The following is a 5,477-nucleotide window of genomic DNA, read 5'->3' on the forward strand; positions in this document are numbered from 1 at the left end:
CTCCATCTCCCACCAGAAATGCACTGCTCCCAGTCAGAAACAACCAATCAGAGCAAGGAGGAGTGTCTTACTGCTGTTAGTCAGGCTCATGTATACGCTGCTCAATGTGCTTATGAAGAAGAAACAACTTATCTATCATCATAGGTGGCTATGCTAACTAGGCTGAGCATTTGCGGCAGGCTCTGCTACTGGAAAGAAGCTGTAGCACAGCAGAGAACAAGGGGGAGGGTGTGACCAGCACATACACAAGCATGACTGACAGCGGTAAGACCTTACTCCTGGCTCTGATTGGTTGTTTCTGACTGAGCGGTGTATTCCTATAGATAACACTGGGAGAAGGCAGAGGAGCTTGATTCTTTCAGATTATTATATTGACACAACATAGTGACAGTTTTAAGAATGCCACTTACAAACAAAAAGTCCTGTTTTTTTGGTTTGCTTTTGTATTTAGCTGCCTTGCTTTGTCTTTTATGTTCTTATGTCATTTTATGTTTTTTTTTACCATGTGAAGCACTGTGGTTTTCTACACTGCGGTTGTGTAAAGCTGCATAAATAAATGATTGACATTCTTCATGCACAAAAGATCAACATTGCACCTAGAGGTTGAAATGCATTCAGAATCAGTTAGGATTCGGCACCCTGTCTCTCAGCTTGATGCAGAGAAACCTTATGCTTTCTGTAACCATGAACACATTTTAGCATAGCTCTGGCGGGACGTTTGACCTCTTCTTCTCAGGTGTGTTCTAGCTCATTTCAATCGGAGTGGCTAAAACTAAGCGAGGCTCTCTGTCATTAAAACAACAGTCAGTTCTGTTTTTAACCAATAATCCTATGAAGGTCTCATGTTGTCCTTTTACTTGTTAGCCAGATTTAGCTTGGAAATCCTTGAAACTCACATACAGTATCAACCGTGACGTCTTTTACTTCAAACCACTTTTGTTTTCAGATTTTGTTGGAACTCATTTTGTCAGTCATTTGATATGAGAGAATTCCCTCTTCCTGCAAACATACTTCCACATCGTCTATATATGATTCCTCATTAAATTTGCATTAAATTCCAAGACTTCAAGCAATGTATATAAAATATTTTTCAAACACTTTCAAACCTGATCCCTGCCCTTGTAGACCCCACATATAGTCCATCCTCAATGCTTCCTATTATTATCCTCCCTGAATCTTGTCAGTCCTTCCTGCCAGCTGTGAGGTCATGGACCCAGATGGACACAATGTGGAACCAACTTTTTTTTTTTTAATTACATTCACCTTTGCTTTTATTATAGACCTAATGTTGTTAAAAAAAATTCACCTCTTTAACTTAAAATGTACAATAATATCAATAATGCAAAATATATTTATTCTTTAAAGCACCTTTTATTTAAAGACTTTTATTAGTAGCACAGGGATTAACACACATTTAATCCAGAGCATTTTGCCCCTAAATCAACACCACAGTGGCAAAAAGGTAAAAAAAAAAATAAAAAAAAAGATTAAAATAATTGATCAATTTACTCAGGGCCCAAACTGATCAATGAGATACATTATTAAAAGAAGGATATTGATCAGGATGGAGGCAGGCAGGGTTAAAATGTTTACCGCAGCATAGAGACCAGGATCAATTGTGCAGCCAATGCACTTGAATAGAGCCCCATACGGATCGATGTCTGATGGAGCAATAGGGCATATGGATCTGCCAACTGTCCACTGTCCCTTTGTGGCAGATGAGGAATGAAAGCAAAAAAAAATAAAAAATCCTGAGATACAGTGAAGATCAAATGAGACTTAGCCCATCTCTGTAGGAGAAATACATACAGAGGTTTTCTCAAAGAGAATATGGGAAAAGAATTGATTCAATGAAAGTCGAGTGCATTGTTCACAAATTGTCCGCAAATCTGGGTTACATTATTTTATTACTGTTTAATCTGAATTGTTTTTCTAGTCATCAGTCATTTTTAACTGCAGCTGATCCTGAAACACGTTAGCAAAAACGTACAACTCCAGGTGTGGATGTGTGCTGGTGTCCTTACCTGTTTATACCTAATAATACATTTTTCTTGTGCACACCATATATGTGTGCATGTGACTTTAAGGGCTATTGATTCTGGACACTTCTCCATCATAGGTTCAAGGAGCTATTTTCCACACAAAAGAAAGCTTTGAGGAGAGAAAAGAGAGGGGCAGAAAAAAAAGAAACAGATTTTAAAAAGTGCTCTAAAGAACAGCAGAGCAGTGGCTCCTCTCTCCTCCCTTCTTTTCTGCTCCTTTCTTTGCTGCTATAGAAAGGAACTGAATGATTGTAGGGTGCAATAGAGGAGGGGGGGTTCTGAATAGACCTCCACGCTTTTACAGATTTCCTCTCTCCCCACCATGGAGGACATCTGACCTTTGAGGGGGGAGAGCGAGGGAGCAAGGGAGAGGCAAAGATAAAGAAGGAGGGGTAGTTGGGGGAGAGAGAGAGAGAAAGAGGGAGGCCAATCATAATGAAAAGTGGTAATTCCTTAGAGAGAGTGAGAAAGAAATGTCTAAGGGCCAGTAATGAGATCGTCTGACTAGCGGGTTGCCATAGAAACCAGCACAGTATTACTATACGCCACAATGTATGAATGAGAGAAAGACCATCTATTGTGGCTACAAGTGGACGGGTCAGAGAGAAGAATAACTGTAAGCATGGACCATTGGAGGGAACTCTGGGTTAAATGGGAGATCTGTTATGCTACTACATTTTTTTTCTTTCGGTTTCTGGCAAGCGCACACACACACACACACACACACACACACACACACACGCACACACACACACACACACACACACACCTCAACACGCACACATGCATTCACACATACAACACATCACCTCACAAATCAAATGGGACGAAATAAGACCTTGACATAATAAACTATGAATTCTCCAATTTTTTATTTATATTTTTTTCATTTTTAGAGATTAGGCTTCTCAAATTATAAACTGATAAAATAACCTGTAATAACTGTATATAATAAAATGCCCTCACTATTTTATTAGGTTCGCTTTGCAAGTGTAAGTTGGACAGACTATTACCTCAAGAACTGCCTTCGTTCTCCCTATATGTCACCAATTTATCTAGATGTCAGAAACAACATTCTTCCAACATTTGGTACCAAACTGACATGATACTGTCACACAGCTGCTGCAGATTTGTCAGCCGTGGCTCCATAATCCCAATCTGCCATTCCACCACATTCCAAACGCGCTCTGTTGGACTGAGATCTGCTGACTGCGGAGGCCACTGGAGTACACTGAACTCATTGTCATGTTCAACAAGCCATGCACTGTCATGTATGAACTTCAACAGGTTGCATTTACCACATCCAGAGGCCCTAAATGCAGTGAGTTCCTGACATGCAAGTGTCTGATTGGCTAGTTGTGTTACAAACGATTGAGCTAATAAAGTATAGAAAAGTATCCAGCTCGGATGTAATCCGCATTGTATTTTATATCTAAACTAGAAATGATTAAATATAATCCAGACTAACTGACTGTGAAATATCACCTTAATTTAGCAACATAAAAAGCTTCTATGCTAACTTCAGTGTTGCATTGGATAACCGGGGGACCATGATAACAGCTAGCTCTTACTTCAGCTGCTGAAAGCAACTGGAAAAGCACTTCACAAAAAAACTCAGCAAAAACATTGCAGCACTTTAATACCACAGAGTGTCATGGCACACCTCGTACCGTTGACAGTTTTACGTTTTTCTTTCCAAACTTTGCTAGTTAACAATTTCTCTCTAATTACTTTAAATCTTAAGACACTTAAGGTGACGTATTTATCACTAGACCTTGTTATTCCACACATACCAACAGTAATACCAGAAGAGCTTTGCTGTTATCAAGTGGTACTAATCCCCAGTTATATATAAGAATTTATTTATATTGAAATAAAATATAAGTGAGGATATGGGGGGTTAAGTGTATGAGTGCCAAGATCTCCACATCCTTCGAAGGCCCAAGTTGAAGACAGGATACTGGTGGTGATTCTCTCATCCACTTCCTCAGCATCTAATTTGCCATCCATGAATGCAGGTGGGAAGCAAGTTGGTGATGTGCAAGGGCTGAGTGTGTTTTTCAGCCATTCACTCGTAGTGCTGCAGATCTGATTAGTGCGGTCTCTTAACAAAGCCTGCTTCAACCACCTGCTCCCACTCAATTCCTTCAGCCTCTGATAAACTATCATCGCTGCAGATTAAGACTAATGATCTTCCTCTCTGTTGAAGTCCCCCCCTGCTCTGTCAGATGCATAAATTTGCGTATAGAAAAACAAAAAAAACAAAAAACAAACAACATTTACCAAAGAGACACAATATTAACTCAAAATGTGCTTTAATGCTGTAAATGCTTCATTATATATTTTCGGTAAAACTTGCCTTTTTTTTTTTTTTTTAACCTAAGTGTGTTTGTGAGACACCGGCCCACGAGCAACGAACGTTTCCTTCCTCGGAGGAAGTACTGGTTCATGTGAGCCCCGGAGACAGGAGGCCGTGTGGGTCAGTGATAATCATACTGAATGGACAATGCCGCAGATAGGTTTGGGTGAGCTAACACGCATGCCTGGGTCTGATGGGGAAAGCCTGCAGGAACTCGCCGTGAATACGCACTCAGGCTGCGGGGTCAACAACAAAACACCCAGATAAGAAGTCCAGACACACCACTTCCACTTTTTAACTTTGTGTGTTAAGAGAGACAGAGAGAGTGTGTGTATGTGTTAGATTCATGACAAGGAAACAAAGGCAGGGTTTTGAAAAAGAATAGGCTAATATTATGCAGTGTAATTCACAACAGCCACGTTCAGTTGTATGTGTGCATGATTTTGTTTTAAGGGTACATTAGCAAAACTAATCAAAGAAGATTTAGGAATAGCTGCATTAAAGACGTTGTAACAGTATTAACTTAGTGTCGGTATGCATGTTTGAACTGGAAGCTGCTTTGATCCTCGTGGTGGTGTGATGTAGAGGTCTCCCACTGCAGGCCTCTAGAGCTGCGGCGGTTTTTAGACACAGCCCTGCTCAAACACAGCTGAATCACATAATAGAATCACCTCTTCAGCATGCCGTCCAGCCTGGCAACAAACTATTTGTTTGATTCAGCCACGTTAAAGCAGCGATGCATCTAAAAGCTGCAGGGTGGCAGCTCTCGAGAACTGGAGTGGGAAACTTCTGGAGAATCTTGGCTTTGTTTTTTTCTTTTTTTAAAGACGTCATCAGGGAAGGATGAAGGGAGGAGAAGGAAGGGTGGACCAAGGGTGGAGCAGTCATTGCTACGCTGATTTAAAGTGACAAACTGACCTCCTAGGACTCCTCCTGTTCCAGTTAATTGATGGAGCCTTTAAATAAGTATCCCATTTAATCATCAAGGGTTAAAATCAGAACAACTCACAATGACCAAACTGTTTTTAGAAAAATCATGTAAAGGAATATTATTATTCAGGCGATTTTTAAAAAAG

The sequence above is a fragment of the Poecilia reticulata genome, linkage group LG9, assembly GCF_000633615.1.
Source record: "Poecilia reticulata strain Guanapo linkage group LG9, Guppy_female_1.0+MT, whole genome shotgun sequence".
Classification (NCBI taxonomy): Eukaryota; Metazoa; Chordata; class Actinopteri; order Cyprinodontiformes; family Poeciliidae; genus Poecilia; species Poecilia reticulata.